Source organism: Triticum aestivum, chromosome 4A (genome assembly GCF_018294505.1).
Source record: "Triticum aestivum cultivar Chinese Spring chromosome 4A, IWGSC CS RefSeq v2.1, whole genome shotgun sequence".
In the NCBI taxonomy this organism is placed as follows: Eukaryota; Viridiplantae; Streptophyta; class Magnoliopsida; order Poales; family Poaceae; genus Triticum; species Triticum aestivum.
In genome coordinates, this window is record NC_057803.1 from 440,716,870 (window position 1) to 440,730,219 (window position 13,350).

At 46.5% G+C, this 13,350-nt stretch overlaps 1 pseudogene; it reads right to left on the reverse strand.

Annotated features, from left to right (window-relative positions):
- Positions 1-12,172: 12,172 nt before the first annotated feature.
- Positions 12,173-13,110, reverse strand: LOC123082052 (xylanase inhibitor protein 1-like; annotated as a pseudogene).
- Between the last annotated feature and the right edge of the window lie 240 nt (positions 13,111-13,350).

The window sequence follows — 13,350 nt, forward strand, 5'->3', positions numbered from 1 at the left end:
TCGCAAAAGATGACAAGAGTTTGTTCCGCAAATTCGCTAAGCGGTACGTGACCAGCCAAGTGAAGGCACAATTGTAACATGCGGTATCACTCAACTATCTAACTACAGATAAAAACACAAGCAATTAAGTAATGGAGTTGATGATTAAACCAGAGGTCTGTACGACCAACTGTTCAATTATTTATTTATTATATCCAAGTACAAGCCTCACTTTATTCTCGCTTGCAACAGTACATCAGGATCAAATCGACGGTGATGCAAGAAGTGTGGCTTGTTGCTAGCAAGAAAAGGGTAAAACGTGAAGCACATTAATGCCGGTTTGAATTTGAGCCAGCACTAATGTGTACATTAATGCCGGTTCCAACGACTAGCCGGGCCGCTCTCATTAGTATCGATTCGTGGCGAACCTTTAGCATCGGTTCGTGCCACGAATCGGTACTAAAGTGAGTGGTGGCATAATGTTGTCAGTCCGGGGCCCCTCCAGTACCTTTAGTACCGGGTCGTATCACGAACCGGTACTAAAGGTCGTCCTACATAGATCCTTCGTCCACCCGAGCTCGCTCTGTTCTTCCCCTTTTCCCTCTCCTCTCTGTTCTTTCCCCTCTTCCTCTCAAGCTCATCACACATTTTGCCCAAGATTTGAAGGCCCCCATCCATTCAAATGATCACAAAGGTTAGCAACTCTTTCCTTTCATCTCTCATTGCTAGATTAGCTCATGCAATGCTTTATATAGTGATTGATTTTTGAGTTTAGTAATTTGGGAGGAATTATATATATGTGCTAGTATTTGATTTATATGCAATTTGAGGTCAAAAATAACACTTAGTTTTGCATATGTAGGTGTGGTTTATTTAGTACCTTCTAAATCTCCGTCGTAACCACCGTCAATCGCTCGCAACGTCCCATCGCCGGCACCACCTTGTGGTGAGCCTCTTGTTCATGAAGTTTTATATAAAAAAAATGATGTTTGTGTGATTTGGATATATAGTTACTCGTATAATTATCTTACCCATACGTTGTTTGTTATGCATAGTGCCATGGTTTTGATATCCGTCCCCGTCGGCCCTCGTCCGGGTTATGATTCGGATGTGGTATATTCTCTTTTAAAACTATTCATTGCATTTCGTGTTTATGACAAATTATGCCCATCAAGTTGACATAGATATTTGTATGTAGGAGGTAGTTGAACCCGAAATTCCAATCGACCCTATTGTCGAGAGGTTAAATTTAGTTGAAAGAGAAAACGAGGATCTGAAGGAAAAATTGAAAAGAATTCCCTATTGTCGAGAGGTTAAATTTAGTTGAAAGAGAAAACGAGGATCTGAAGAAAAAATTGAAAAGAATTGAGGGGGAGAAGATGGAATTGGAGTTGCATGTTGCCGATGTCGTCGATGATCACAAAATTAAGATGGAGAAAATGCGCTTGAAGATTAGAAAGATTAGAAAATATGCCATTCATAGTGAGGCTTGGTATCATTATGCTGTTGGATCAATTGTTACCTTAGTTGCGATCTTGATCGCATTTGTTATTGCATTTAAATTCTTTAGCTAGAGAGTTATTTATTTATTGCATTGAAGTGTTGTTTGCTCTTTATGTATGCACTTTATGTATGAACTTTATGTATGAACTTTATGTATTGTATTAATTTGATGTTTTCGGTGATGTGTATTAAAGATGAGCCGGCAATGGATGTACGATGACCGATACTCTCCCGAGTTCATTAATGGCGTGCGTACTTTTCTGCTTGCGGCTGAGGCAAACAAGCGAGCGGATGGTTTTATGCATTGTCCATGTGCTGGCTGTAAGAATGGTCGCAATTACTCTACGTCAAGAACCATTCACGTCCACCTGTTTGAGTCCGGTTTCATGCCCCACTATAATGTTTGGACCAAGCATGGAGAAAGAGGGGTTATGATGGAAGAAAATGAAGAAGAAGAGGACGACGACAGCTATCCTGGCCATGTGTTCCCTGAATACGATGATACAACAATGAGGGAAGAAGCTGAGCCGGTAATGCGGGAAGAAGCTGAGCCGGCAATGCAAGAAGAAGCTGAAGAAGAGACATCAGATGAGCCCGTTGATGATCTAGGTCGGGCCATTGCCGATGCAAAGAGAAACTGCGCAAGTGATTTGGAGAAGAAGAAGTTGCAGTGCATGTTAGAGGATCACAAAAAATTGTTGTATCCGAATTGCGAAGGTGACAAGAAAAAGCTGGGCACCACACTGGAATTGCTGCAATGGAAGGCAGAGAATGGTGTATCTCACAAGGGATTTGGAAAGTTGCTGGTAATGATGAAGGATATGCTTCCAAAGGACAACGAATTGCCCGAGAGTACGTACCAAGCAAAGAAGGCTGTCTGCCCTCTAGGGTTAGAGGTGCAGAAGATACATGCATGCCCTAATGATTGCATCCTCTACCGCCGTGAGTACGAGGATTTGAACGCTTGCCCGGTATGCGGTGCATTGCGCTATAAGATCAACCGCGATGACCCTGGTGATGTCGAGGGCAAGCGCCCCAGGAAGAAGATTCCTGCCAAGGTGATGTGGTATGCTCCTATAATACCACGGTTGAAACGTTTGTTCCAAAACAAAGAGCATGCCAAGGCGATGCGATGGCACAGAGAAGACCGTAAGAAAGACGGAAAGTTGAGAGTACCCGCTGACGGGTCGCAGTGGAGAAAAATTGAAAGAAAGTACGAGAAGGAGTTTGCAGATGACACAAGGAACATATGGTTTGGTCTAAGCGCAGATGGCATTAATCCTTTTGGGGAGCAGAGCAGCAACCATAGCACCTGGCCTGTGACTCTATGTTTGTATAACCTTCCTCCTTGGTTGTGCATGAAGCGGAAGTTCATTATGATGCCAGTGCTCATCCAAGGCCCTAAGCAACCCGGCAACGACATTGATGTGTACCTAAGGCCATTAGTTGAAGAACTCTTACAACTGTGGAATGGAACATGTGTACATGCGTGGGATGAGCACATGGGGGAAGAATTTGACCTAAAGGCGTTGCTATTCGTGACCATCAATGATTGGCCTGCTCTCAGTAACCTTTCAGGACAGACAAACAAGGGATACCGCGCATGCACGCACTGTTTGGACGATACCGACAGTATATATTTGGCTAATTGTAAGAAGAATGTGTACCTGGGACATCGTCGATTTCTTCCGAGCAGGCATCCCGTAAGAAAGAAAGGCAAGCATTTCTCCGGTGAGGCGGATCACTGGACGAAGCCTCGCCACCGTACTGGTGCTGATGTACATGATATGGTCAAGGATTTGAAGGTGGTCTTTGGAAAGGGTCCTGGTGGACAACCTGTTCCGAATGATGCTGACGGACGCGCACCCATGTGGAAGAAGAAATCTATATTTTGGGACCTGCCCTATTGGAAAGACCTAGAGGTCCGCTCCGCAATCGACATGATGCACGTGACGAAGAATCTTTGTGTGACCCTGCTTGGCTTCTTGGGCGTGTATGGGAAGATAAAAGATACACCTGAGGCACGGGAGTACCAGCAACATATGCACGGAAAAGACGGCATATATCAGGGTCATGCAAGCTACGCTCTTACCAAAGAAGAGAAGGAAATCTTCTTTGAATGCCTGCTTAGTATTAAGGTACCGTCTGACTTCTCATCGAATATAAAGGGAATAATAAACATGGCAGAGAAAAAGTTCCAGAACCTAAAGTCTCATGACTGCCACGTGATTATGACGCAACTGCTTCCGGTTGCATTGAGGGGGCTTCTATCGGAAAACGTTCGATTAGCCATTGTGAAGCTATGTGCATTTCTCAATGCAATCTCTCAGAAGGTAATCGATCCAGAAATCATACCAAGGTTAGAGAATGATTTGGTGCAATGTCTTGTTAGTTTCGAGTTGGTGTTCCCACCATCCTTCTTCAACATCATGACGCACGTCCTAGTTCACCTATGCGAAGAGATTAACGTTTTGGGTCCTGTATTTCTACACAATATGTTCCCCTTTGAGAGGTTCATGGGAGTCTTAAAGAAATATGTTCATAACCGTGCTAGGCCAGAAGGAAGCATCTCCAAGGGCCATGAAAATGAGGAGGTCATTGAGTTTTGTATTGACTTTATTCCTGACCTTAAGCCGATTGGTGTTCCTGAATCGCGGCATAAGGGCAGACTGGATGGAAAAGGCACGCTAGGAGGGGAACAAATAATATGTATGGACGGACATTCTCTCACTGAAGCACACTACACAGTTCTACAGAATTCCGCCTTGGTGGCTCCGTATATGGATGAACACAAGAATTTGCTACGCTCCAAACACCCGGAGCGGTCTGATGACTGGATTACACGTGAACAAACCAGGAGTTTCGCCAGCTGGTTGCAGACACGTACCATGCATGACACCTCTATTGAAGATGACTGTACTTGCTGTCCCAGTTACCATCTTCGAATATAATGACTTTCAAAGGGTACGAGATAAATGGTAATACATTTTACACGATCGCCCAAGATAAGAAGAGCACCAACCAAAACAGTGGTGTCCGCTTTGATGCAGAAACCAAGACAGGAAAGGAAACATATTATGGTTATATACATGACATATGGGAACTTGACTATCGACGTGGTTTGAAGGTCCCTTTGTTTCGGTGCAAATGGGTCAATATGACACGAGGCGGGGTAACGGAAGACCCGCAGTACGGAATGACAACAGTGGATCTCAACAATCTTGCGTATGCAGACGAACCATTCGTCCTAGCCAATGATGTGGCACAGGTTTTCTATGTGAAGGACATGTCTACCAAGCCAAGAAAAAGAAAAGATAAGGAAGCGAATGCATCGTACGATGAGCCAAAGCGGCACATAGTTCTTTCTGGGAAGAGAAACATCGTGGGAGTGGATGACAAGACAGACATGTCAGAAGATTATGAAAAGTTTGATGAAATTGCTCCATTCACAGTGAATATTGACCCGAGCATCCCGTTAAATGATGAAGATTTTCCATGGTTACGGCGCAAAGGGACACACGCGAAGAAAAAGTTTCACACCCAAAGATCTGGGATGTGATCGGCTTCACTATCATCACTTTCTTCTGTGTTTCACACCCAGGAGGGAATCTCTGTAATAGTTAGGGTAGTTATGTGTTTTGGCATTTGAAACGCGAAGAAATTTTATGTGCAAACAAATTCTTTCATGCCTTTACTGATTTTTTAAGCTAAATGACCCTGAAATTGAAAAGCATTTCAAATGAACTCAGAAAAGGTTGAAAGTTGGCATGGTATCATAATTTCACCCACATAGCATGTGCAATAGAGAGGGTTACCGCAAAAAGTGGATGCACTTCGTGTACTAAATGGACAATCTCTTTCGAAGTATCAGGGTTTCGGACGAAAACTCATCCGTTACAAAAGGCATTTCATTTTTTAAATAACCTAAGCATTACCAAATTGAATATAATAATAAAACACACTAATATTAAACATAAGAAAAAAGAATCACTGAAAAATCTATTCTCAAAGTTAAGTTATTCACAAACTAGCGATTAACACAAATTTCAAATAAATCAAAATTTAAACTATTCAAATTTGTAAACTACCGATACTAACAGAAAGTTTGTAATTTTTTATACCTAAAGCAAAAATATTCACAAAGAAACTCTAAATACAGCAAAAAAACAACTCAAACAAAAATAAATAAAGCAAAAAAAAAGCCCACCTACTGCGCCACAGCGGCCTGCATACGACTAGAAACCCAACCTGTTGTTGGGCGAGGATGCAGGCCCGCAAAGGCCCAGTAGGCCCACAAGGCAGCACAGAACATTTAGGCCCAGTAGGCCTGCTTTGGAGAGGAGCTCGAGGGAGCTACCGCACTGGGGCTTATAAACCAGTACGGACGCCCCTCGGCTAGCGAGGTGGGACTAAACATTTCACACCGCACCTGCGCCAGCGCACCCCCTTTAGTGCCGGGTGGTAGCACCAACCGGTACTAAAGGGGGGGCCTTTAGTACCGGTTGGAGCCACCACCCGGCACTAAAGGGGTGCGGTTCCCGCCGCTTGGCCTGGCCAAAACAGGCCTTTAGTACCGGTTGGTGGCTCCAACCGGTACTAAAGGTCCATCCTATATAACTAAACACTTCAAAAATTTCAGTTTCTCCTCTGATTCTTCTCCTCTGTCCCGCCGCCCCCGTCTCCATAACCCTCGTCGCCGCCCCCGTCCCCGTCGTCACCGCCCCGTCGTCCCCGTCCCCGTCGTCCCCGTCGTCACCGCCGCGCCGTCCCGGCCCGTCCTGCGTCGTCCCCGTCCCCGTCATCGCCGCCCCGTCCCCGTCGTCGCCGCGCGCCCCGGCCTGTCCCCGTCGTCGCCGCCCCGTCCCTATCCCCGTTGTCACCATCCCCGTCGTCGCCGCGCCCGTCACCGTCCCCGTCGCCGCCCCCCGTCGCCTCTCGCCTCGCCGGTGAGCACACACACACACACATATAGCATTGTTAGAAAATTTTCTTTTTTTAGTTATAGAAATAGTTAGTTATATAGCATTGTTAGAAATGTTATAGAAATGTTAGAATTGTTAGAAATTTTTCTGTTTTTTAGTTATAGAAATAGTTATAAAAAAGTTAGAATTTTTTCTTTTTTAGTTATAGAAATATTAGAAATATTATACAAATGTTAGTTATATATATAGAAATGTTATAATTTTTTTGTTCTGTTTTTTAGTTATAGAAATATTAGATATGTTATAGAAATGTTAGTTATATAGCATTGTTAGAAATGTTATAGGAATGTTAGTTATATAGAAATGTTAGAAATTTTAGTTATCAAAATCCAATCATTAAAAAAATGTTACTTTTTACGGGCATATAGCTAGTATTTGTTCTCGACGATGCCCAGCCCGCAACCTCGCCGTCGACCCGTCCGCGACGACGTCCTGCTGACCCATGTCCGGGACTTGGCTCTGCCGGGCTGGCACTGGGAGGTGCTGCCTGGAGGGGCGCGCCGCTTGATGAGGAACGCGGCCCCGGGTCCTGTCGTCGACCCTGATCTCGTTTGGTGGCGTTCGCGTGGGCCAGTTTCGGTGCGGAGGGAGCCGGCCCCGCCGGAGGTGGTACGCCGCCGTGTCAGGAAGGAGGACGAGCACGTCCATCACTACATGGTTGCGTTAGAGGGCGGCAGGTTCTCCAATACCTGGCAGTTTCTTTAGTGATCTCACTTCAGCTATGATCCTGTGAGGGTTCCTTCTCTTTGGGTGTCCATCGCCCGCGCCGCAGGAACCGCGAGTGTCCTAGATTCTTCTGTAGTATTCGATCTTTATTAGCTACCTAGCTAGTGATGTACTCAATATATAATATTCGAGACGATGTATTCGAGATTATATATTATTCGAGACAATGTATTCGAGATTATATCTATTATTCGAGATGATGTATTCGAGATTATATCTATTATTCGAGACGATGTATTCGAGATTATATCTATTATTCGAGACGACGTATTCGAGATTATATTCGATGATGCTTATTATGTACTATGATTGATTCAGTTTTTCCTTATTAATTGATTGCATCCATGCATTGTAATTTGAATATATTTCTTTTGGATTAGTTAAACAAAACCTATGGCGGACAATACCGGCAGAGAGGGAGAAGAGGCCCTGTTCAATATCATACGCAATCCTTGCGGGCCAGATGATGATCAGAATGAAGAAGATTATGACGGCTCCGAATATCTAAACAACACCGGGGAGGGTGATATGATATTCGATCGGGATGATCGAATTGATGAAGTCGTGAACTATGAACATGATGAAGAAAATGTTGATCTTGAAACAACAAAGACCGACGAGGTATATATATTTATATAAACAGGCATCTGGTGATCATCACATGTTTTAAATGACTTCAAGATATATTAACAAATCGATCTTTCTTCTTTCAGCCATCCGGATCGAGCAAATCTTCAGGCAACAGGACAAAACGAGGCCCGAACAAAAAGTTGAAGGAGGGCGTAAAGTACAATATCGAGGCAATCAGACCTAATGGCGAACCATTCGTGCCTAAGAAGATTGCGGACAAGTTCGTTCGTCAATGCGGAGTTCTTGTGAAGGACCAACTCCTGATCTCCCTTCAAGAATGGAGAGAGCCATCAAAGCCACGTCCAGGAGTTACTTTTATCGACGACAGACAAAAACAATTGCTTTAGGAAATGCTCATGGAACATTTCACCCTACCAGATCATTTCACAAAAGCAGATGTGGAGAAAGTCAAGGACGCTGCTCTTAGGAAGATGGCGGTTGCATTCAAGAACCACAAGATTCATGAATGGGCCAAGTACGTCAACGGAGGAAGGAAGACTCCAGTATTTGAGGGAACACTAGAGAACCAAAGTGCTCATTGGGATGATTTCGTGAAATTCAAGGATTCGGAATTATCTAAGGAACGGTCGAGAATAAACAAGGCCAATGCCTCAAAAAAGGATAAGTTCCATAAGCTGGGGCCAGGTGGCTATGCGGTGGGAATGCCTAAGTGGGATAAGTCTAAGAAAGAGATGCTGGATGCAGGTGTCACTCCAGAAACATTGAGCTGACCCCCCAGGTGCAGGACTTGGTTCTATGCACATGGGGGGGAGTTGGACCCGAAGACAGGCAAAGTTTCCAAGAAGGCATGTCTGGACGGAGCCGAAGATAAGCTACTTGTTGCAATAGAAGAGGCTCGATCTGGGTTGTTCGAGCCCAACAGAGAGAACGACGAGCTTACGCGTGCCCTGAGAAATCCTGAACACCCGGGAAGAACACGAGGCATGGGCACTATTCCGTGGTATGAGGGGTTTTCGGACTAGAACGCCGACTATAGAACCCGTGCGAGAAAGAAGATTGCCGAGGATAAGAAGAGGAAGATGGAGGAGGAGCAGAGGAAGCTAGACTATGAACGCCTTCAAGGCCTAGAATCAGCGCACGCGGACTTGGCAATCAAATTCCAGCGGCAGCAGGAGCAGATCGACTCACTTAGCCAGCAAAGGGGGTCTCAGCAGTTAGCGGATGATCCACCAATGGATAGCACCATCCCATCCATGCCGAGAAGCAGTGTGGGTTCCGCCCCGGGCGACGCATTGCTGGATAGCTACCCAGTGGATGACATCATGTAGAACACTAACTACGAGCTACACTTCAAAATGAAGAACATATCCATGAAGGTGGCGGACGCCCTTGCTTTTACAAATCCCCACGAGGCAACCTTCCATTGCAACCCGATTCCAGCGGGCTATACTCGTGTCTTGGTTGATGAGGTGGTGGACCAATATTCGGGGCTAGAGCTTGACATTCCTGGAGGTGACGATGAGCACACACTAGGAGAGGCCAAGCATCGTATCATCCTATGGAGAAAGGATTGCATCATCTTTCGAAGGCCACCAACACTGCGTCATCCGACTCCTCGTCGCAGTCTGCCACCGAGTCAGTAGACTCCCGCTCCTCCAAGTCCACCAACGTGTCAGGCCACTCCTCCTCCAAGTCCGGCAAAGCGTCAGGCCACTCCTCCTCCAAGTCCGGCACAGCTTCAGGCCACTCCTCCTTCAAGTCTGGCACAGCTTCAGGCCACTCCTCCTCCAAGTCCGGCACAGCTTCAGGCCACTCCTCCTCCTCCAACTCAGCCACGTCAGCCGTCTTCGCCGCCTCAGCAATCACGGAAGAGAGCCGCCTCAGCTATGGTGCGTAGCAGTACAAGTCGAGGTAGTACTGCAGGTACAGGCGGAGGCAAGTGATTTCAATATGGTCCAAGCCTCGCGCCTCTTCCGCAGAGGCCTTCTGACAAGTCCGAGGAGGAAAACGTAGCCATATCGAAGGCCGAGGTGGAAGCCCATTTTGCACCGAAACCGCCACCGCCGCCAAGGGAGAAAGTGCCTGTGGAAAAGATTGACCACTTCATTCGTATGGCTAGACCACTAGCTCCCAAGCCTGTTGACACAGACTATGAGCGCCACCTCAGGAAGTTAAATCGAGCACGTCTACAGAAAGAGGCAAGCTCGAGCTCGAGCAAATCAGCTGGCAAAAAATGCGGTAAAACCGTTCCCCAGCTGGGAGAACAGGCGGCGCAATCATTCCCCCTGCTTGTTGAGCCAACAACACATGAGAGTAGGCGCGCCCAATATTATTGTGGGCAAACCGTTAACGTTCCCGGGCTGGGCGATGTGGTAATAACCGAGGAGCATATTGCGCAGGCTGAATCGATCGGGATCACTGTTGGACAACTCCTCGATATCGAGCCCATGTCTCCGACTAGAGAGGAGGAAATAAAACGAAAATATGCCTGGGGCCAACCTTTGGTCGAGCCAGAGGAGGCCAATAAGCTCCCAACGAGAATGTATGCATTGCATCAATGGTACATGGACATTACCAAGATTTCCAATCGAGAGTCCCTCATGGTGAATGTCAACGAGGAGCATTACTACCATAAGAAAGCTGTGATCGTTAAGTATTTAGAACTTTTTCAACTATACAATAAAGACGCACTCAACAAATCTATCGTCAGTTGCTATTGTCTGTAAGTGATTTCTTTCTGTAATTTAAGTCTCAAGCTAGCTGATCATTTTGATCAATCATTACCTGTAATTATCCTCACTATATTCTTTTATGTGGTATTATGCAGGATGAAGATTTATGAAATGAAAAAAGGTGGACGCTATGGCATTGGGTTCGTTGACCCAAATACCATTAATGAATACACATGGAAAATAGATCCATATCACGCAAAATGTGTAGAGGAAAGCATGCTACAGTTCTTCAAGGAACTCAAATACAATGAAGATATACTACTTCCTTACAACTTCCAGTGAGTCACACTGTCTTATACTATAAATTCTGTTTTTCCCTACTAGCTATAGCTATATGTTTTTGCTTACATATATATGCCTGCTTAATTAAGACATGCAAACGTGTGTGCATGCAGATTTCACTAGATCTTGTTAATCATTAAAGTTGATGAAGGAACAGTTGAAGTACTAGACTCGCTACTTAAGAAAGCAAGTGACTACAACATCGTGAAGGGGATAGTCAACAGGTAATTTTAATCATTATTAACTATATCTCGGCATATTTAATTAGTTCGTCATTTCCTGATAACAACTATTTAATAACCCATTTATTCATTTTCTTTGCCGGCGGGCAGGGCTTGGGCAAAGTTCATCAGGGTCACTCCAGGCCCATGGAAACAAAGTCTGAAATGGTATCGACCCAAGGTAAGTAATTAAGTAGTACTAGCTAGCTGCCATCTCTTTAATTATCATACTTGATTAATTATTATCTGATCAAAATTCTGTTCTCGTAAAGGCCCTGAAGCAGGCGTTGGGGAATGATCTATGTGCATACTACGTTTGCGAGAACATTCGCATGATGGCGTCCGAAAGGAGCAAATCTCAAAGACAGGAGTGGGTACGATATCGATTGTCAGAACACTATTCACAATTTTTACACCATTATCAATATCTAGTCACACAACTAATACACATGCATATTGATCTCCTTCTTAACAGTTCAAAGAGGTGCGGGACAAGCTCCTAGCACAGGACCGCATAGAAGCAATTCAAGAGGAAATAGCGGGATTTTTGCTCGACCAGGTCATAGATCCCAAAGGAGAATACTATTACCCGCTACCGCCCCCATGAACCACTTCCAATTGTTATCATGCTCCGAAGGCACCAATTAGCTAGACTAATGCCACTGGCTCCGAAGACACCAATTAGGAGAAATTGTATATATATATATATATACATGTGTGTATATATGTGTGAATTAATTAATGGTGGTTATGAGACATTCGATGATATATATATATATATATATATATATAATGATCGGTTGTACTAGAAATTTTATTTATATATATGCATATAACGTGCACAATATGTAGTATCGTAAAATACCAGCAAACGAAAAAGAATTAAATGGAAAATGCAAAATTAAATGAAAAAGAAATCATAAACCCAAAACCCCTCAACATTTTAATAACGGTTGGTGACACCAACCGGTACTAAAGGGCTCCCTGCCCCCGAAGCTGGCTCGTGCCACGTGGTTGCCCTTTAGCACCGGTTCGTGCTGAACCGGTACTAAAGGGGGGGGGGCCTTTAGTGCCTACATTTTAGCGCCGGTTACCAAACCGACACTAAAGGGCCTTACGAACCGGTGCTATTGCCCGGTTCTGCACTAGTGTGTGGAAGTATAGGAGCTCAGGCGTAGTACTTGATCAAGCTGCTGTAGTTGGTCTGCTTGTCGAAGTATCGGTCCCAGAGCATGATGCCGCCGTAGTTGTCCTTCTTCTGCGCCACCGGCGCGACGCTGTAGTAGACGTTCTTGGCGTGTACCCACTGGTTGGACTTGTCGTCCACCGTGAGCCCAACGTAAAACCGCGTGGCCGGGTACGCCGCCATCCACTTGTCCCACGAGCCCTCCCACCCGAGGTTCTGGTTGCACCACTTGTCGCTCTCGTAGGTCCTCACATGGACGCGCTCGAAGATCCCCGTCGCCAGCGCCCGCCCCACGTGCGCCGCCGGCGGGTACCCGCACCGGACCGTCGCCGTCAGGTGCAGCGGCTTCCCCGCCCCCCACGGATGTTGTGCTTGGCCAGCTCCAGCGCCAGCACGTCATAGCGGTCCGCCGACGTGCCGTGCTCCAGGAAGAGGTCGACGCCGTCGAGCCACGCGTCGCCGAAGGGGCGGGGGACGCCCGGCTTGGACCCGCCGAAGTAGGAGTTCCAGAGGTGGTCGAAGAGGTCGAGCGCGGAGCGGTTGGACGGCAGCGAGTAGCCGGTGCCGTAGCCGCCGATGGAGAGGGAGACGGGCACGCCCTTGAGCTGGCAATGCTTGATGTCGGCGCCGACGGAGGAGAGGTCGTGGCCGGAGAGGTCGAGGTGGTACTTGCCGTTGGTGCCGAAGACGTCGAGGAAGGACATGGTGACCATGGTGTACATGCCGGAGTCGCAGGCCTCACGCAGGGACCCCTCCGCCTTGTTCTGTCCCCAGAACACCGTCACCTGGCCGGTCTTCCCCCCCCCCCCCGCCGCCAAGGCCGGCGGGGTCAGGAATAAGGCCGTGACGACGGAGAGGAGGGCTAGGAGGTAGGCTGGTCTCCGGCTCCGGGCTGCGAGCGACGCCATTGTTGGTTTCTCCAAGTACTGGCTGCTAGCTTGTCTTTGCTTGTTTGGATGAAGGGTTATTTAGCTCGAAGGGGGTATATATAGTGGATTTTGGAGGTAGATACAGAGAGACATATCGAGGTGTGGAACTGAGCTCGCTAGGGCTAGGCACAGCTGACTGGAGCACCTCTTTAGGGCATCTCCAGCCGCGCCCCCAACAGGCCCCCCCAGGCCACTTTTTCGGCGCCGGCGCCGAAAAAC